The sequence below is a fragment of the Pristiophorus japonicus genome, unplaced genomic scaffold (genome assembly GCF_044704955.1).
Source record: "Pristiophorus japonicus isolate sPriJap1 unplaced genomic scaffold, sPriJap1.hap1 HAP1_SCAFFOLD_596, whole genome shotgun sequence".
In the NCBI taxonomy this organism is placed as follows: Eukaryota; Metazoa; Chordata; class Chondrichthyes; family Pristiophoridae; genus Pristiophorus; species Pristiophorus japonicus.
Window position 1 is genome coordinate 20,416 of NW_027254505.1, and position 21,428 is coordinate 41,843.

A 21,428-nucleotide genomic window follows, 5' to 3' on the forward strand; every position below is an offset into this window, starting at 1 on the left:
TAATTCAATGAGCTAGCCTCAACTGCTTCTCTGGGCAGAGAATTCCACAGATTCACAACCCTCTGGGAGAAGAAATTCCTTCTCAACTCGGTTTTAAATTGGCTCCCCCGTATTTTGAAGCTGTGCCCCGAATTCTAGTCTCCCCGACCAGTGGAAACAACCTCTCTGCCTCTATCTTGTCGACCCCTTTCATTATTTTAAATGTTTCTATAAGATCACCCCTCATCCTTCTGAACTCCAACGAGTAAAGACCCAGTCTACTCAATCAATCATCATAAGGTAACCCCCTCATCTCCGGAATCAGCCAGGTGAATCGTTTCTGTACCCCCTCCAAGGCTTGTATATCCTTCCTTAAGTAATGTGACCAAAACTGCACGCAGTACTCCAGGTGCGGCCTCACCAATACCCTGTACAGTTACAGCAGGAACTCCCTGCTTTTGTACTCCATGCCTCTTGCAATGAAGGCCAACATTCCATTCGCCTTCCTGATTATCTGCTGTACTTGCAAACTAACATTTTGGGATTCATGCACAAGGACCCCCAGGTCCCTCTGCACCGCTGCATGTTGTAATTTCTCCCCATTCAAATAATATTCCCTTTTGCCATTTTGTTTTCCAAGGTGGATGACCTCGCATTTTCCAACATTGTATTCCATCTGCCAAACCTTAGCCCATTCGATTAACCTATCTAAATCTCTTTGCAGCCTCTCTGTGTCCTCTGCACAACCCGCTACCCCACTAATCTTTGTGTCATCTGCAAATTTTATTACACTACACTCTGTCCCCTCCTCCAGGTCATTTATGTATATTGTAAACAGTTGTGGGCCCAGCACCGATCCCTGTGGCACATCCTTAACCACCGATTTCCAACCTGAAAAAGACCCATTTATCCCGACTCTCTGCTTTCTGTTAGGCAGCCAATTCTTTATCCATGCTAATACATTTCCGCTGACTCCGCGTACCTTTATCTTCTGCAGTAACCTTTTGTGTGGCACCTTATCGAATGCCTTTTGGAAATCTAAATACACCACATCCATCGGTACACCTCTATCCACCATGCTCGTTATATCCTCAAAGAATTCCAGTAAATTAGTTAAACATGATTTCCCCTTCATGAATCCATGTTGCGTCTGCTTGATTGCACTATTCCTATCTAGATGTCCCGCTATTTCTTCCTTCATGATAGCTTCAAGCATTTTCCCCACTACAGATGTTAAACTAACTGGCCTATAGTTACCTGCCTTTTGTCTGCCCCCTTTTTTAAACAGGGGCATTACATTAGCTGCTTTCCAATCCGCTGGCACCTCCCCAGAGTCCAGAGAATATTGGTAGATTATAACGAATGCATCTGCTATAACTTCCGCCATCTCTTTGAATACCCTGGGAAGCATTTCATCAGGACCAGGGGATTTGTCTACCTTGAGTCCCATTAGCCTGCCCAGCACCACCTCCCTAGTGATAGTGATTGCCTCAAGGTCCTCCCTTCCCACATTCCCGTGACCAGCAATTTTTGGCATGGTTTTTGTGTCTTCCACTGTGAAGACCGAAGCAAAATAATTGTTTGAGGTCTCAGCCATTTCCACATTTCCCATTCCTAAATCCCCCTTCTCATCTTCTAAAGGACCAACATTTACTTTAGTCACTCGTTCCCTTTTTATATATCGGTAAAAGTTTTTACTATCTGTTTTTATGTTTTGCGCAAGTTTACTTTCGTTATCTATCTTTCCTTTCTTTATTGCTTTCTTAGTCATACTTTGCTGTTGTTTAAAATTTTCCCAATCTTCTAGTTTCCCACTAACCTTGGCCACCTTATACGCATTGGTTTTTAATTTGATACTCTCCTTTATTTCCTTGGTTATCCACGGCTGGTTGGTTATCCCTTCTCTTACCGCCCTTCTTTGTCACTGGAATATATTTTTGTTGAGCACTATGAAAGAGCTCCTTAAAAGTCCTCCACTGATCCTCAATTGTGCCACCATTTAGTCTATGTTCCCAGTCTACTTTAGCTAACTCGGCCCTTATCCCACTGTAGTCCCCTTTGTTTAAGCATAGTATGCTTGTTTGAGACACTACTTCCTCACCATCAATCTGTATTACAAATTCAACCATACTGTGATCACTCATTCCGAGAGCATCTTTTACTGAGAGATCGTTTATTATTCCTGTCTCATTACACAGGACCAAATCGAAGATAGCTTGCTCCCTTGTAGGTTCAGTAACATAATGTTCTAAGAAACAATCCTATATGCATTCTATGAATTCCTCCTCCAGGCTACCCCGTGCGATTTGATTTGACCAATCGATATGTCGGTTAAAATCCCCCATGATTACTGCCGTTCCTTTTTCACATTCCTCCATTATTCCCTTGTTTATTGTCCGCCCCACCGTGAAGTTATTATTTGGGGGCCTATAAACTACGCCCACCAGTGATGTTTTCCCCTCACTATCTCTAATCTCCACACACAATGATTCAACATTTTGTTCATTCGAGTCAATATCATCTCTCACTGACATCTCGCTGACATCATCCTTTATTAACAGAGCTACCCCACCTCCTTTCCCTTCTTGTCTATCCTTCTGAATTGTCAGATACCCCTGTTGCAGGAGAGCTGGTTGGCGGTGACATGGAAGTGTCTGCAGTGTGCGGGACCAGACTGCTTCCACACATCCACAATGAATCTCCCACCCTTTATTTGGAAAAGTACAACTGAGAGTGGACAAGTTCCATCCCGGTCAGAGCAATCCAAAGCTTTAACTGATTGACACCCTGGTTTTGCATGTCTTGCAACGTGTTTTTCCATCAGTCTCTGTGATGCAATGGGTTAGTGCATTCGGTTTTTATCTGAAAGGTTGGTGGTTTGAGCCCACCCAGGGGTGAAGCCTTTAACTGTTTTTTCCCCGAGGATTCGGTGCCGCACAGATCCAGGTTGTCATTGTGCGTTTTGGCTGCACGAATATATTCTGCAAACATTGCCAGCTGTGCTGTTATCCAGTGAGTTCCCCCTCCATTACTTCACTGAGCATTCAGCTCAAGTAAAACAATTACATTTTTGGATCATGTTCTGACTTCCAGCCGACTAGAAATAAATTAAGTTATTATGTTTAATGAAAAGGACAATAATGACACCAAGCATTACGATGCAGCGATGCAGCAATGCAGCGTTCCCTGGTGGTCCAGTGATTAGGATTCGGCGCTCTCACCACCGCGACCCTGGGTCGATTTCCGGCCAGGGAAATTGCACTTCCATCAAAATTAAAACCTTATGAGAAAGAGTTACATGCATCTCATGTGGAAAAAAAGATTCATTGATTTAAACATCATTCATTAATCCATTGTAGAAATTCAATCAATTATTTTGCCCTGAGTACGTGAGGAACTTTTATCCCGACCTCATTGTATTTGAGGAGCATGGTCCAGCCCCAGTATCTCCATCTGTGAAAGTAGGAAACTGCTGGAAATACACAACAGGACGGGTAGCCTTTGACAAACAATTAAACCCAGGTTACAGACTCTCTTCCTTCCCCTGCCCTTTGCGGGACACTTGTTCCCCTTTAATTTTACAGACTGACTGAGTTCACTAACCGCGGGGAGAGAGTAGGTGTCTCCGCGGCCCCACTGTGCTAACATGGAAGATAGCACGATGGGGATGTGGGGTGGTGGGTGGGGATCAGTGACATGTTTGTGTAAAGGGCAGCGGAGGAGAAGGATTGACAGCTGTCAGTGAGGGACAGAAGTTGTTTAAGGTGAGCCAACACATTCCCGATCAGCACAGAAGGCATTCACTGGTCAGCTGCCCTCTGCTGTACTTCTGGTCAGAGCGGTTTCCGCAGTGGAGCCGTTATCACGTTTGCTTTCCACGCGAAAGGATCCCGTGCAGGAAGATTATGTTTAAACTTGCTGTGGATGAACAGCCATGGGCGAGTTTATTCTCCTGTCAAAAGGGCGACAGTGGCTTCTCCCTTATTCTTTAATTGCTCTTTATTTCACTTCACGAAATTGTTCCAGAGTGTCGTCACTTAATCTTTTGTTCCGCTTTAAACACATAAAATGAGGCCGGAGGAATAACTACAGAAACCAAAGCAGAGGGATACAGACAAGAGGAAGAGAGAAGGGGAAATACTGTCCCTACCCAGAACTAATGCAGAAACCCCTCTGCTGCGCTCGGGGTGGCCACCCACAGCCTGGATACACTAACGTCCCAACAGCTCATTGACTGTCGGAGTGGGACCGTGCGGCGCTTCAGAAGACAGGGTCGAAAAAGCAAAGTCACTGATTCGGTCCCATGTGTTTCTCTGCCTGACACCGGGAAACAGTGAGATGGGTTTTGGAGCATAGATCTGGTTATTGTGAAACAGCAAAGAAAATATTAAGTCCGGAATTAAACTCTACAATGTGTGTCCTGCTCATTTAGTGGTTAGGCGCTCACAGAGGGAGCTCGAGTTCGGAATGTGACTGAAGGATAGTCGAAACTTCAATAACTGAACTTTAATAATTGCAGGATGAAATGTTATTCCCGATCTGAATTTACACACTCTGTATTTTCGGAGATTTAAAATGTTCATTGCTCATAAGACAGGGAACCTGGGGCTACTTCTGTTCAATTTATTTTACAGCAAATATATTCTAAAATAAAGCACGCGCCGGGGACATTTCATGTGTGAGGCAAACGTGATTACCGCTACACTACAGAAACCTTTGCCTCACCCAGTGCCCTGGTTCATCATTTGCACCAAAATTAACCCCAATGAGATAGGGATAAAAATTCCTCACATGCTCAGGGCAAAATAAATGGTTGAAGTTTTACAAAAGAATTTCAGAGATTATAATAATTTCAGAGAACATAATAATATTTAAATCAATAATTCTTATTTGTTATACATGATTTGCATAATAGATGAATTCTTGTTTTTGTAAGGTTTTGAATTGAAAGTGCAACTTCCCAGGGTGGGAATCAAACCCAGGACAGAGCGGTGAAATCACCAAGCCCTTACCACCAGACCATCAGCAAACTATAAATCGTTTTATTGCTGCATCGTTATAGTTGGTGACATTATTGTCATTTTCAATCCACTTGATTCACACCAAAACAAATTGTAACCGTGATCATAAATTCATGCCACTTTGAGATCATATTCAAATGATTTGCTGAATCCACCCCTTGCACCATTGCAACACAGGTTCGATTCTTGGTCAGGGAGATAATATTTACAACACGATTATCAAATTAAACCGTATATAATTGATGACATGCAGCTAATGTGAAAAATAAGAATTCATTTAATCACCATCAATTGACTGATAACTTTCTTTTGCAGAATGAAAGAAATAATAATGTGGTTACTGAGGGACAGTGGTGGCTTCAATCATTTATTTTCTCTTTCCATGTGATGAACTTTTATCCCTATCTCGTTTACACACTGTATTTTAGGAGAATGGTTTAAATTTTAAGTGCTTATGACTCCAGGAATCCGGTGCAACTTTTGTTAAAATTAACAGGACCGGCTATTACACAGAAAAAATATTCTCTAACATTAAGGGCCCAAGTTTCCACAAGAAAAAAAACGGGCGCCCCTCCGACCTGGACGCCCGTTTTTCGCGCCTAAAACGACGCCTAAAAAAACCCTCGGTAGTCTCCACCTCCCTGCAGGTCCTGTGGCACTCGGCGCAGCGCAGCACGAGCTGTGGGGGGGGTGGAGCCAGGTCCCGGCGCTGAAATCAGTGCCGGGACCTCTGCACATGCGCGCTACAGTGGGGCACGCAAGTGCAGTAGCTCCAGGCGCCGAACTGTGTGGGAGGGGCCCGAAGCACGCAGCCCCTAGCCCTGACCCAATGGCCTCACTGGGACTGCGTGAACAAGGCTCCTCCCACGGCCAGCTCCTGCTCCCCGCCCCCGACCAGACCCGACACCCGCTCCCCACCGCCCCGACAGAGACCCGAGACCCGCTCCCCCCCGCCCCCCCCCGCCGACCAGACCCGACACCCGCTCTCTCCTCCCCGCCCCCGACCAGACCCGACACCCGCTCCCCCCCCCCCCCCCGCCGACCAGACCCGACACCCGCTCTCTCCTCCCCGCCCCCCGACCTGACACCCGAGACCCGCTCTCCCCCCGCACCCCGGCCCCGACCCGACCCGAGGCCCGCTCCCCCCCCCCACGACCCGACACCCGCTCCCTCCTCCCCTCCCCTCTCTCTCTCTCCCCCTCGCCTCTCTCCCTCCCCCTCCCCTCTCTCCCTCCCTCCCCCTCCCCTCTCTCCCTCCCTCCCGCTCCTCTCTCTCCCTCCCTCCCCCTCCCCCTCTCTCCCTCCCTCCCCCTCTCGCCCTCCCTCCCCCTCCCCCTCCCCCTCCCCTCTCTCCCTCCCTCCCCCTCCCCTCTCTCCCTGCCTCCCCCTTCCCCTCTCTCCCTCCCTCCCCCTCTCTCCCTCCCTCCCCCTCCCCCTCCCCTCTCTCCCTCCCTCCCCCTCCCCCTCCCCTCTCTCGCTCCCTCCCCCTCCCCCTCTCTCCCTCCCTCCCCACTCTCTCTCTCTCCCTCCCTCTCTCTCTTTCTCTCTCCCTCCCCCCTCCCCCTCCCCCTCTCTCGCTCCCTCCCCCTCCCCCTCTCTCCCTCCCTCCCCCCTCTCTCCCTCCCTCCCCCTCCCCCTCCCCTCTCTCCCTCCCTCCCCCTCCCCCCCTCTCTCTCCCTCCCTCCCCTCTCTCTCTCTCCCTCCCTCCCTCCCTCCCTCCCTCTCTCTCTCTCCCTCTCTCTCTCTCTCTCTCTCCCTCTCCCGCTCAGCAGCACGAACAGCTGCAGAATTCTCCCTGGCTGAAGCACTTTCACACAGGTAGGAAGATGGTTTATTTAATCTTTTCTTGGTTTATAAATGTTTATTCAGGTTGGATTTATTTGTATAATATTTGTATAAGTATAAATAATGATTTATTGTCAAATTTAATGAGTTCCCTTCCGCCCCCCTCGTTCTGGACGCCTAATTTGTAACCTGCGCCTGATTTTTTAATGTGTAGAACAGGTTTTTTCAGTTCTACAAAAATCTTCACTGGCTCCATTCTACTTTAGTTTGGAGTACATTTTCACTGTGGAAACTTTCAAATCAGGCGTCAGTGGCCGGACACGCCCCCTTTTGAAGAAAAAATTCTGTTCTAAACTAGAACTGTTCTACCTGACTAGAACTGCAGAAAAAAAAATGTGGAGAATTGCGATTTCTAAAATAGTCCGTTCTCCACCAGTTGCTCCTAAAAATCAGGCGCGAATCATGTGGAAACTTGGGCCCAATGTTTTTAGATCATGCCCCGGCCGATCATTCTTCGGTGCAAAGTGGATGAACTGACCCTTCCCTGGTAAATACATAGAAACATAGAAACATAGAAACATAGACATAAAAACATAGAAACATAGAAAATAGGTGCAGGAGCAGGCCATTCAGCCCTTCTAGCCTGCACCGCCATTCAATGAGTTCATGGCTGAACATGAAACTTCAGTACCCCCTTCCTGCTTTCTCGTCATAACCCTTGATCCCCCGAGTAGTAAGGACTTCATCTAACTCCTTTTTGAATATATTTAGTGAATTCGCCTCAACTACTTTCTGTGGTAGAGAATTCCACAGGCTCACCACTCTCTGGGTGAAGAAGTTTCTCCTCATCTCGGTCCTAAATGGCTTACCCCTTATCCTCAGACTGTGACCCCTGGTTCTGGACTTCCCCAACATTGGGAACATTCTTCCTGTATCTAACCTGTCTAACTCCGTCAGAATTTTAAACGTTTCCATGAGGTCCCCTCTCATTCTTCTGAACTCCAGTGAATACAAGCCCAGTTGATCTAGTCTTTCTTGATAGGTCAGTCCCGCCATCCCGGGAATCAGTCTGGTGAATCTTCGCTGCACTCCCTCAAGAGCAAGAATGTCCTTCCTCAAGTTAGGAGAACAAAACTGTACACAATACTCCAGGTGTGGCCTCAACAAGGCCCTGTACAACTGTAGCAACACCTCCCTGCCCCTGTATTCAAATCCCCTTGCTATGAAGGCCAACATGCCATTTGCTTTCTTAACCTCCTGCTGTACCTGCATGCTAACCTTCAATGACTGATGTACCATGACACCCAGGTCTCGTTGCACCTTCCCTTTTCCTAATCTGTCACCATTCAGATAATAATCTGTCTCTCTGTTTTTACCACCAAAGTGGATAACCTCACATTTATCCACATTATACTTCATCTGCCATGCATTTGCCCACTCACCTAACCTATCCAAGTCACTCTGCAGCCTAATAGCATCCTCCTCGCAGCTCACACTGCCACCCAACTTAGTGTCATCCGCAAATTTGGAGATACTGCATTTAATCCCCTCGTCTAAATCAATAATGTACAATGTAAACAGCTGGGGCCCCAGCACAGAACCTTGCGGCACCCCACTAGTCACTGCCTGCCATTCTGAAAAGTACCCGTTTACTCCTACTCTTTGCTTCCTGTCTGACAATCAGTTCTCAATCCACGTCAGCACACTACCCCCAATCCCATGTGCTTTAACTTTGCACATTAATCTCTTGTGTGGGACCTTGTCGAAAGCCTTCTGAAAGTCCAAATATACCACATCAACTGGTTCTCCTTTGTCCACTTTACTGGAAACATCCTCAAAAAATTCCAGAAGATTTGTCAAGCATGATTTCCCTTTCACAAATCCATGCTGACTTGGACCTATCATGTCATCATTTTCCAGATGCACTGCTATGACATCCTTAATGATTGATTCCATCATTTTACCCACTACTGAGATCAGGCTGACCGGTCTATAATTCCCTGTTTTCTCTCTCCCTCCTTTTTTTAAAACTGGGGTTACATTGGCTACCCTCCACTCCATAGGAACTGATCCAGAGTCAATGGAATGTTGGAAAAGACTGTCAATGCATCCGCTATTTCCAAGGCCACCTCCTTAAGTACTCTGGGATGCAGTCCATCAGGCCCTGGGGATTTATCGGCCTTCAATCCCATCAATTTCCCCAACACAATTTCCCGACTAATAAAGATTTCCCTCAGTTCCCCCTCCTTACTAGACCCTCTGACCCCTTTTATATACAGAGGCAAAGTAATTATTTCATATTTTATGTAATTTTTCCTTCGCTCCATGTGATTTAATCTTGTCCATCGATTTGTGGCCCTATTCCCATCCGACATTCTTTTTTAAATGAATGTGCCTGTAGAAAGTTAGATGAGCGATTATGTTATTGGCCACCAAATAATGGGAAGGATAAAGAGGTGTAAATTTAGATAAAATGCAGAAAGATTCAAGATCTGTCGTGATAATGTGGGACTTCAACGTAAACTGGGAAAATAACCATGCAAAGGGAAAATGCAGGGGAGGATTTCCTGAAATCTGTGTTAGAACTTTCTCCATCAGTATGTTTCCAGCACGATGGGGAAGAAAGCAGTTCTGGATCTCGGAAATGGATTAAGTAGAACATGTTTCTGTGGAGGAGCATTGAGGAAACAGTGATCACAATATCATTAGGTTTAGAGTAGTTATGGAAAAGGAGAAGGTATAATCATGTGTGAAAATACCCAACTGTAGGAGGACTAATTTTTTGAGTTGAAAGGGATCCGGCCCAGGTAGATTGAAACCAAAGATTTCTCGGTAAAACAGTAAATGCACATTGGGAGACTTTCAAAAAGGAGATAGATCGGGTAACGACTTGACACGTTCTCATGCAGGGTGCAGAAATAGCATGATAGCTAGCTACAGCTCGGTGGATGAATGAAGGTCAACTAAAACACAAAAATGAAAGCTTGTGATAAACTTCAGGCTCATATTTCAGCAGAGAACCAAGCAGAATACAGAATGTACAGAGAAGGACTATCAAAGGAGGAGGAAGTAGAATCAGCAGAAAAACAGGATATTCGCCCATAGTACTTATCTGAGGAAGGACACACTTGCCTGGGAGGTGGTGCAACAGAGGTTCAACAGATTGATTCCTGGGATGAGAGGGCTGTCCTATGATGAGAGATTGTGTAGAATATGCCAATTCTCTCTGGGGTTTCGAAGAATCAGAGTTGATCTCGTTGAAACGGACAATATTCTGAAGGGGATTGACAGGGTAGATGTTGAGAAGCCTGGCTAGCTCAGTCGGTAGAGCATGAGACTCTTAATCTCAGGATCGTGGGTTTGAGCCCCATGTTAGTCGATTACAGTTCCTTAAAATTTATGTTGCTTTCACGGGAAAACATCATTAATGAACCCATTTTCTTCTTTTGCACAATGAAAGAAATGCGAACTGAGGGAGAGCTGATAATTTAATCATCTGTTCTGTGCTCTGCATAAGAACACAAGAACCAGGAGCAGGAGTCGGCCATTTGGCCCTTCGAGCCTGCCTTCTTTTGCACTGAAACAAATTATAACCGTGAGTTTAAATTAGCAGTGCGGGATATTTACAGGGCACCTTTCAGTGCTTCACAAAACCATTCCTTTCGCTACAGCCACCCGGGATCGTTTCCCGGTTTGGGAAGTAACTTTGATATCACCGTTTGTAATTGAAGTGGAGTAATTTTATTATGTTATGTCCCAAAGCACTTCAGAGTGGTGTCAAAACAAATGAGTTTGCAATTAAAAACACTGAATGTCAGGAGTGGGATTTGAACCCACGCCTCCAGAGGAGACTGCGACCTGAACGCAGCGCCTTAGACCGCTCGGCCATCCTGACTGTTGATGCTTCAGTTACAAGTTATTACTCAGGAAAGTTTCAGACCGGGCGCTTGTTCAGTGTTGCTGGAAGGCCCAGTGATCGGGATATCCTCTCCCCCGGGGTTTTCCTGAGCCTGTGCTCGGTGCACGGGGAGCTTTGGCCTGGGTCCGAGGTAGCTTACATCCCAGGGATGGACAATAACCCTCTGAGCTCTGGAACTGGGGAAGAGCGAATAATTAATGAGCCGTTTGTGGGTTTCAAATGCAACTTAGATCTGATGGTATAAACCAATAGTGTTGTTTCACAGAATGAAAGAAATGCAAACAGGGACAATCGAAATTTCAATAACTGAACTTTAATAATTAGTGAAACTTTAACCCTTGATGAAGTTTTATCCCCGATCTGATTTTACACACTCTGTATTTGAGTAGATTAGTTTTAAAATGTTCATTGCTCATGCGACAATGTACCCTGGACTGCTTTTGTTCAATTTTATTGCAGACAAGTTTTTGCTTCACAAATAATGTTTCCGCACAGGCTCGCAACAGAGACCTTTCGCGTGTGAGGCAAACATGATAACCGCTACATTACGGAAACTGCTGCTTAGCTCAGTGCCCAGAGAGAAGTGTTCAGCAACAAGCTGAAATGCTCAATCCCTCTCTCTGCAAAAAGTTCCATTCACAAACAATTCTCTGACCTGAACTGCACCAAACAACAATATTCTCCTTTCAAAGTCATTAAACTCCCCAATTTCCACATCTGCAATGTTAAGGACAAGGACTGAAAGCGCTTTGCGATCAGAAAATTGCCGGAAACCCCTGTGGTTAATGACAGGACTTTTGATGGTTGATTTCCGTACACACCTTGTGTTATGTATTTAACCCTTGGCCACCTGTATCACACCACCACCAGAGGGCCGACCTGTTGGAGTCCCAAGGGATTCCAGCATCCATTGGGAGCATGGTATATAAGCACTCTGGAGTCTTATTAAAGGAGCTAATGTCACACTTACTCATTGTTCACAGTACTCAGTTTCATTCTTTATTATGAGCGTATCAATTGGCGACGAGACAACGAACAACCACGCGAAAATGCAAGTAACAGTTGGTATAACTTGATAACAGCACAGCTGGCAATGGTTGCGGAATATATTCATGCAGCCAAAACGCACAATGACAACCTGGAACTGCACGGCATCGAATCCTCAGGGAAAAACAATTAAAGGCTTTGTCCCTGAATGGGCTACGATCCACCAACCTTGCAGTTAATAGCTGAACGCACTGATCCATTGCACCACAGAGACTGATAGATGCACATATTGCAAGACATCCCTGTGATATCTTCACAGAGCACAGCACACACAGCTTCCGAACATGCAGGCTGCTCTCTCGGAACTCTCCGGAAAGAGCCTGTTCTGTTTAATGATTAACTATACAGTTGCAGTACACAATACGTCCACATCCACAGTGTGGCGCTACAAGCATTACATGCTGACAGACATTACAATCCCAAACCAGGGTGTCAGTCAGTTAAAGCTTCAGATTGCTCTGACCGGGATGGAACTTGTTCACTCTCAGTTGTACTTTTCCCAAATAAAGGGTGGGACATTCATTGTGGATGTGTGGAAGCAGTCTGGTCCCGCACACTGCAGACACTTCCATGTCACCGCCAACCAGCTCTCCCACAACCGGTGTGATCTACCTTCCAGCCTTCCGGTGCCTTGTCTGTGACGAAGTATTCTGATTGTCCCGAAGCCGGTATCCTTTGTCATCAATAGGGTTTTAAGTTGTTTCGGTAATTTTTACCTGCTGGACAGTCGAGGCACAAATTGTAGAGTGGAACACTTGCGTGGACCCCGGTTTCCTAGTGGTTGATTTTCCTGGTTGGGTCCGTCGGTCGCGGTGGTCCGGTTGATGCCTGTTACCAAGTCAGTTGGTATTGATGTTCCACTGATTGGTTTTTTGAAATTCTTTTCTCCGATGTCGTGATGTCTCTTCCTGTGTTATCTCGCCGTGTGCTCTCGATCTTGATCTTGTTGTTCCAAAGTAATGGTCAGAAAAATAGGTTGCTCTTGGTACGATAGGCCCCCAGTTATACTCTGAGAGGCTGCTTAATCTTCGTGCCAAATCTAACGTTTCTTTTGTTTAAGTTTTGCTGCCCATTGATTTAAGTGGTCTTCTTTGTATAAGTTTTGGCGGACTAGCTAACTGAGACTTGATTAAATGTTTTAATCTGGTGTTGATAGACTTTGGGATGATGATACTCCTTATTTATGAACTGATGAACTCTTGTCCATTGTAATAGCACTGCTTTGGCTTCGGGAAGTCTGGGCTGAGCCAGATATTTCTATACATGTTGAAAATGTGTTGGAATATGGATGTGATATTTGGGTCCTGTGGGTGGGGTGGATAATGTTTCTTCCGTGGTCGATTGTTTAAATGCTAATGTTTTCTGGGGGTCTGACTATGATTAAAGAGCTACCCTAGACAAACTGATTAGCTACAATATCCAAACTCTAAATCCCACCCCTCTGTCACTGCAGCTTTTCCCCACAGGCCCAAACATGCCTTTTAAAATCCCAAACTTGGTTAAGAATTGTAGATTTCCTCCATATGCTTTTTAGAATCCCAAACTTTATGTTTAATAGTCCTAAATCGAATTTCCTTTTCAGTGAGTCCAAACACTGGGGGGTTTCCATGAATTTTGGAATCTACATTGGCAGTCCCTCGGAATCGAGGAAGACTTGCTTCCACTCCTAAAGTGAGTTCTTTGGTGGCTGAACAGTCCAATACTAGAGCCACAGACCCTATCACAGGTGGGACAGATAGTCGTTGAGGGAAGGGATGGGTGGGACAGGTTCTGCTGTCTACACTTGATTTCTGCATGCACTCGGCGATGAGACTCGAGGTGCTCAGCGCCCTCTCGGATGCACTTTCTCCACTTAGGGTGGTCTTGGGTCAGGGACTCCTGGGTGTCAGTGGGGATGTTGCACTTTATCAGGGAGGCTTTGAGTGTGTCCTTGTAGAGTTTCTGCTGCCCACCTTTGGATCGTTTGCCATGAAGGAGTTCCGAGTAGAGCACTTGCTTTGGGAGTCTCGTGTCTGGCATGAGGACAATGTGTGCCTGCCCAGCGGAGCTGATCGAGTGTGGTCAGTGCTTCAAAGCTGGGGATGTTAGCCTGAATAAGGCTGTTGATGTTGGTGCGTCTGTCCTCCGAGAGGATTTGTAGGATCTTGCGGAGACATCGTTGGTGATATTTCTTCAGCAACTTGAGGTGTCGACTGTACATGGTCCATGTCTCTGAGCCTTACAGGAGGGCAAGTATTACTACAGCCCTGTAGACCATGAGCCTGGTGGCAGTTTTGAGGGCCTGGTCTTCAAACACTCTTTTCCTCAGGCGGCCGAAGGCTGCACTGGCACATGGAGGCCGTGTTGAATCTCGTCATCGATGCCTGCTCTTGTTGATAGGAGGCTCCCGAGATATGGGAAGTGGTCCATGGTGTCCAGGGCCGCGCCGTGGATCTTGATGACTGGGGGGTAGTGCTGTGCGGTGAGGACAGGCTGGTGGAGGACCTTTGTCTTACGGATGTTTAGCGTAAGGCCCATGCTTTCATAGGCCTCAGTAAATACGTCGACTATGTCCTGGAATTCAACATCTGCATGTGCGCGGACGCAGGCCTTGGTGAGGCCTCACCTGGAATATTGTGTACAGTTTTGGTCTCCTAATCTGAGGAAGGACATTCTTGCTATTGAGGGAGTGCAGCGAAGGTTCACCAGACTGATTCCCGGGATGGCAGGACTGACATGTAAAGAAAGACTGGATCAACGAGACTTTTGTTCACTGGAATTTAGAAGAATGAGAAGGGATCGCAGAGAAACATATACAGGTCTGATGGGATTGGACAGGTGAGAGGCAGGAAGTATGTTCCCGATGTTGGGGAAGTCCAGAACCAGGGGTCAGAGTCTAAGGACAAGGGGTAAGCCATTTAGGACCGAGATGAGGAGAAACTTCTTCACTCAGAGAATTCTGAACCTGTGGAATTCTCTACCACAGAAAGTTGTTGAGGCCAGTTCATTAGATATATTCAAAAGGGAGTTAAATGTGGCCATTACGGCTAAAGGTATCAAGGGTATGGAGAGAAAGCAGGAAAGGGGTACTGAGGTGAATGATCAGTCATGATCATATTGAATGGTGGTGCAGGCTCGAAGGGCCGAATGGCCTACTCCTGCACCTGTTTTCGATGTTTTTATGTTTCTATGTTGCTATGTTTCTATGCAAAGCACAGAAAAAAATGGTTGAAGTATCGACTCTGCCTCAGTTAGCATTTCTTTCATTGTGCAAAAGAAGGTGAGGGGTTAATTAATGATGCAATCCCGTGAAAGCAACACAAAAGTTTAACAAAAAAACATACGGTGACTGGCAGGTGAGCGCTGCTTCTGACACCCGGTGGGAATGGGCGGGGATTTTAAAGCCCCTTGTATTGTGAAACCTTCATATAGTCAAACATTTCCGATGTGCTGTATCGACCTCGTGGCACAACGGTAGCGTGTCTGACCCCAGATCACGTCGAGGTCACTGTTCTTCAGGGTAATTCGGGAATTAATATTTTCTTTGCTGTTTGGCAATAACCAGACCCTTGCTCCAAGGTCTGTCTCACTGTTTCCCCGATGTCAGGCAGAGAGACACCTGCTGCCCTCATTTATTTCATGTGACAGGACACAAAAGTTCAAAATCAACCTGCAGTTGGCCACATATAGCCCTAAATAGTCAGGATGGCCGAGCGGTCCAAGGTTCTGTGTTTAGGTCGCAGTCTCCTCTGGAGGTGTGGGTTCACATCACACTTCTGACACTTCCTGTTTTTAATCATTAAGCGAAACTCATTGTTTGACACCACGACCAACGCCTAAAAAGTGGGATTTTGCAGTCCACCTGCTCGCTTAACACTTCCGTCTGACCTGGTGCTGAAAGTGGAGATGTTTCCGCAGTGTAACGGTTAACACATTCGCCTCACACGTGAAAGCTCAACAGGCGGGAATATTTTCTGGAGCTTTCTCCTCATGCATGCTCAGGGGCGAGTTTGTTCTCCTGTGAAATGTCATAAGATCATAAACATGTAAGGATTAGGGGCCAGAGTAGGCCATTCGGCCCCTCGAGCCTGGTCCACCATTCAAGAAGATCCTGGCAGTTCCTCGACAGCAAGTTTAAACATCTGGGGCGGAGCTGTAATCAACGACAAAAAGGTGCATTTTGCAGAAGCCCAGCTAAATCAGTCAGTAGATCATGAGATTCTAAATCTCAGGGTCAGAGGTGCGAGCCCACGTTGGGTGATTATTTTTCATAGAATTATATAATCAGAAGTTTACAGCATGGAAGGAGATCATTTCGGCCCATCGTGACCGTGCCGGCCAATAACAGGCTCTCCAGCATAATCCCACTTTCCAGCTCTCGGTCCATAACCCTGCAGGTTACGGCACTTCAGGTGCACATCCAAGCACTTTTTAAATGTGGTGAGAGTTTCTGCCTCTCCCACCCTTTCAAGGCAGTGAGTTCCAGAGCCCCACAACCCTCTGCATGAAAAAATTTCCCCTCAAATCCCCCCTACACTTTCTACCAATGACTTAAAATTTATGCCCCATGGTTGTTGACCCCTCTGCTAAGGGAAATGGGCCCATTCTGTCCACTATATCAAGGCCCCTCATAATTGTATACACTTCAATGATGCCTCCCCTCAGCCCACTTTGTTCCAAGAAAAACAACCCCAGCCTATCCAATCTGTCCTCATAGCTAAGATTCTCCACTCCCGATAACATCCTCGAAATCTCCTCTGTAAGTCTCCAGTGCAATCACAGTCTTCTTCCTGTAAAGTGGTGACGAGAACTGCACGCAGTACTCCAGCTGTGGCCTAACCAGTGTTTTATATTCAAGCATAATCCACCTGCTCTCTTATTCTAGGCCTCGGCTAATAAAGGCCAGCATTCTGTATGTCTTCTTAACCAGCTAATCCACCTTGCCTGCTACCTTAAGGGATCTGTGGACATGCATTCCCAGATCGCTTTGTTCCTCTACAATTCTCAATGTCCTACCATTTAATGTTTAATCTCTTTCTATTGTGTCTGTAAGCACTCAAGTAATGACTCCATGAGGCAAGGTATTGTACTTGAACTGTGGTGACCTTAGTCCATTTATTGCAGCTCCTGAGTGAGGGTACAGTATGGTGAGCTCCGTTTTATACCTGGTTACCTGTCGTGTACCGGTGATCCCGAGGTATCCACCAGTTGCACCCTCTGGTGGTACAGGCATAGTGTATACAGTGTGAAGGTACATCCAGTAGTATTATGTAACTGTACATTGAGTGTACAGGGAGTATACTTATATTAAACAGACACAACATCACTCTCCCCTAAGTCTTGTGCCACTGGCCTTTGCATTGTGTGCTCTGGCCCGAGACTTGAGTGCCCAAAGCCCTTGCACCTTGTCAATGCTTTGGCTTGGCTCACTCCCTGTGGACCCCCAAGTCCTTATTGCCACGACATTGGGAAATGGTCAGCAGTGGATGGTTGGAGGTTGCAGTGGGGGTTGAGTGGGTTCTGGGTGTGATCCATGTGTGTCCATGGCTACATACATCTATTCCCCCCCCCGTCACCCCCCCCCATACATAGACCCTGTGTGTGGCTCAACACCTGCATGTGCAGACCTGTACAGACAGAAAGAACAAAAAAACATCGGATTAGTTACATCACTGTTTGGGTTCTGCAGTAGTGGAACAAGTACATTTTACAGGTAAGGTACATACCTGGTGTCACAGTCTTGCCCCTGGGTTGTGTAGGTGCAGGTGGGTGAGGACACTAGTTCCAGAGTAACCAGACTGTGTTCAGGTTGTCTGATGGCGGCGCTGTGTCCCCTGCCAGCTGGGTGGGCTCAGATCGCTCACCTGGCTGAGTCTCAGAGCCTTTGCCGTTGCCTCGTGGTGGGCAGAGCCACAGGAGTGTGTGGCCTCCCTGTCCTCCTTTGAAGGCTGCGGTGTCTCCCTGCTGCTCTTCAGCGATAGTGGGAGCCTGGTCATCCCAGGTCCTGTTGGGAGGTCAGGAGGGTGCTATCCGCTCGCTCCCAGTACTGGCCCTGGTGGCCAGAGAGTTAGAGCCGAACGGGGGCAGGGTACCGGTAGTGGTGACTTTGCCGTCCGCTGATCACTAGCCCTGCAGCTGGTATGCTCCCTCTGTGTGTGGCCACACTCCCTGGGGTATCACATTGGTCCCGGAGGGGCAGGCTACATGGTCGCGGGACCTGGGTGCTGACGGGAGGTTGCCCTTGGTTTTGTCGGCATGCTTGTAAATCCCAGCATCGCACGTCATCACTTCGTTTACTCTCACAATACTTTGGTTCTGACCGCAAGTGCCCGACTTATCATGATTAGTTACATTTACAAACTTGAAATTGTCAGTTACATCTTTTACATTTGTATCACCATCATCGCTGTATAAAGAGTGGAACTGTCCCTTTAATTGTGATGGGTTGCCGGTCTCCTTTAAGAGGGTCTTTCAATCTTTACCCCAATCCGGTTCGCCGCTCGGCATCACGTGTTGCTCCCTTGTGGTCTGGCTGCCGCCATCTTGACTTCAGGCCCTTCACCTCGTGGTTCGGACGCCATCTTCTTTCTCTCCATGAGGTAGGCTGCGGTGATCCTTTTCTCCCCAGGTTCTGCCACGGAAGCCGGGAAGTTATCTTCTGCGTGAATTTTCTTCCTCTGGAGTCCTGCCACTGCAGCCTGGAAGGTGAGGTCTGGTTGTTTGGGCTGGATCATCTCGCCGTTGGGTTGAGCGGTCTGTGTCGTCGCCTCACAGTCGAGTTGGGCGGTTGGTTTTTCAGGTGTTGTGCTGGATCCAACTTCGGGGCCGCGGAGGACGTCGATCGCTGGAGGTTGGAGCTTTTCCCAGCTCCAAGTGATCTTTTTCATCCACCTTCTTCCTAATAGTTTTGGACCATCCCCAGCAACGATCCACAAATGTAACCTGTGTATCTCGCCGCCATGGGACACCTGGACATCCACGCTGCCAACGACTGGGATGTATCGTTTGTGTAGGTGAGCAGTTTCACTTCGATCGGGATCATTTTAGGTCGTTCGATTGGATTGTCCCAGAGTTTCTCAAAGGCCACCTGATTCATCAGTGACTGGCTCGCCCCTGTGTCCACCTCCATCGTGACTGGAACATGGTTTATTTCAACTTCCATTTTCACCGGGGAACTCTCGGTGGTGCAGGTAAACACTCCGTACACCTCATCGTCGCTGGACTCCGGATGATCAGCCAACTCTTCATCGACTCGGTGAGTACGATTTCTCTTGCATATTCGCTGGAGGTGGCCCTTCATGTTACAGCCTTTGCAAGTATAGTCTTTATAGCGGCACTGGTGGGCCCTGTGATTTCATCCACAGCGCCAGCATGGGGTTGGCAGATTGGCCCCATGTGGCGGACTCAGGATTGCGGGACTCAGGGTTCTGTTCTCTCTTCCCTGAGAGAGACTGCTAGCAGCAGCCCTGCCTCTAAAAGGCACCAGTCGGTTCACAGTACTTGCTGGGTTAGAGTCCTGGGGGTGAGACATCCACTTGGAATCACAGGCCGAGATCATGAACGCCTGGCTCACGTTAATTGCCTTCTGCAGGGTGACCGTGGTGTCCACAGAGAGCAGCCTGTGGAGAAGGCCCTCGTGACCGATTCCAATAACAAAGATGTCCCTTCGTGCTTCGGTGAGGTGATCGCTAAAATCACATGGTGCAGTCAATCGTCTCAGGTCTGCAGCATATTTTGCGATTTCTTGGCCTTCGGATCCACCGGTGGGGAGAGAACCGGTGTCTGGCTGTGAGGATGCTCTCTATAGGTTTGAGCTGTTCCTGTATCAGTGTTATGAGCTCCAGATATGTTATTGTCTTCTCTGGGACTAGCAGGTCCCTGACAAGGCCACAGACAGTGGGCCCACAACTACTGAGCAGGATAGCTCTGCACTTATCAGCCAGCGAGGTCGGGTCGTCTCCCCCCATGTCATTCGCAATAAAGAAGTGTTCGAGCCTTTCCACAAAGGCCTCCCAATCTTCCCCATCGGCAAATTGTTCAAACATGCCAAGGTTAGCCAATGTCACATGGAAAATCGTATTCTCGTCACCAGTTATTGTGTCTGTAAGCACTCTAGTAATGACTCCACGAGGTAAGGTATTGTACTTGAACTGTGGTGACCTTAGTCCACTTATTGCAGCTCCTGAGTGAGGGTACAGTACTGTGAGCTCCCTTTTATACCTGGTTACCTGTCGTGTACAGGTGACCCCGAGGTCTCCACCAGTTGCACCCTCTGGTGGTACAAGCACAGTGTGTACAGTGTGAAGATACATCCAGTGGTCTTATGTAACTGTACATTGAGTGTACAGGGTGTATACTTATTTTATACATGCGCAACAAAGAGCATCGGTTAATTAATGGTGTTTTCCCGTGAAAGCAGGATAAAATTTATCAATGATTTAATTTCTGCATTTAGAAAGACGGGTTAATCACGGATAGTCAGCATGGATTTGTTCAGGAAAGGTCTTGTCTGACTCACTTGATTGAATTTTTTGAGGAGGTAACCAAGTGGATTGTTGAGGGCAGTGCGTATGATGTCGTGTATTAGAATTTTAGCAAAGCTTTTGCCAAGTTCCCACATAGAAGACTGGTCACAAAAGTAAAAGCCCATGGGATCCAGGGCAAAGTGGCAAGTTGGATCCAAAATTGGCTCAGAGGCAGGAAGCAAAGGGTAATGCTTGATGGGAGTGTTTGAGACTGGAAGGATGGTTCCAGTGGGGTTCCACAGGGCTCAGTGCTCGGTCCCTGGCTTTTAGTGGCAACATCAATGATCTAAACTTAAATATAGGAGGTATGATTAAAACGTTTTCAGGTGATACTAATTTAATCCAGAGAAGTGTGAGGCTGTGCATTTGGGGAGAGCTAACAAGGAAAGAAACACACATTAAATGGTCCGACATTGAGAAGTGTGGAAGAACAAAGGGACCTTGGAGTGCATGTCCACAGATCCCTGAAGGTAGCAGGCCAGTTGGATAAGGTGGGTAAGAAGGTGCACGGAATGCTTACCTTTATTGGCTGAGGCATGGGATAGAAGAGCAGGTTGGTTATGCTTGACATGTATAAAACACTGGTTCGGCCACAGCTGGAGTACTGCGTGCAGTTCTGGTCACTGTATTACAGGAATTATGTGATTGTACGAGAGGGTACAGAGAAGATTTACAAGGATGTTGCCAGGCGTGGAGAATCTTAGCTACGAGGACAGATTGGATCGGCTGGGTTTGTTTTCATTGGAACAGAGGAGGCTGAGGGGAGATAACATTGAGATGTATAAAATTATGAGGGGCCTCGATATAGTGGATAGCAGAGGGGTCAACAATCAGGGGGCATATATTTAAAGTAATTGGTAGAAGGTTTAAAGAGGATTTGAAGGTAAAATTCTTCATGCAGAGGTTTGTGGGGGTCAGGAACTCGCTGCCTGAAAGAATGGCGGAGGTAGATACCACATGTAAAAAGTATTTGGATGTGCACCTGAAGTGCCGTAACCTGCAGGGTTATGGACCCAGAGCTGGAAAGTGGGATGAAGCTGGATCGCCTCTTGTTGGCCGGGGTGGAAGTGATGGAACGAAATGGCCTCCTTCTGTGCTGCAAACTTCTCTCAATCTATAATTCTGTGAAAAATGTAAATGTCCAATGTGGGTGTCGAAACCACGACCCTGAGA

The 21,428-nt window shown here is 47.1% G+C and overlaps 1 protein-coding gene and 2 non-coding genes across 3 annotated transcripts in view; 2 read left to right on the forward strand and 1 right to left on the reverse strand.

Annotated features, from left to right (window-relative positions):
- Window positions 1-6,780: 6,780 nt before the first annotated feature.
- Window positions 6,781-21,428, forward strand: part of LOC139255378 (probable G-protein coupled receptor 139) — a 52,061-nt gene continuing 37,413 nt past the window's right edge. The window contains exon 1 of the mRNA XM_070873907.1: window positions 6,781-6,818. The gene's annotated coding sequence lies outside the window, so the exon portion shown is untranslated. The remainder of the gene's footprint in view (window positions 6,819-21,428) is intronic.
- On the forward strand, window positions 10,092-10,164 carry trnak-cuu (transfer RNA lysine (anticodon CUU)). The gene has a single exon. It is a non-coding gene; the product is annotated as a tRNA-Lys (tRNA).
- trnal-cag (transfer RNA leucine (anticodon CAG)) lies at window positions 10,598-10,680 on the reverse strand. Its single transcript has one exon. It is a non-coding gene; the product is annotated as a tRNA-Leu (tRNA).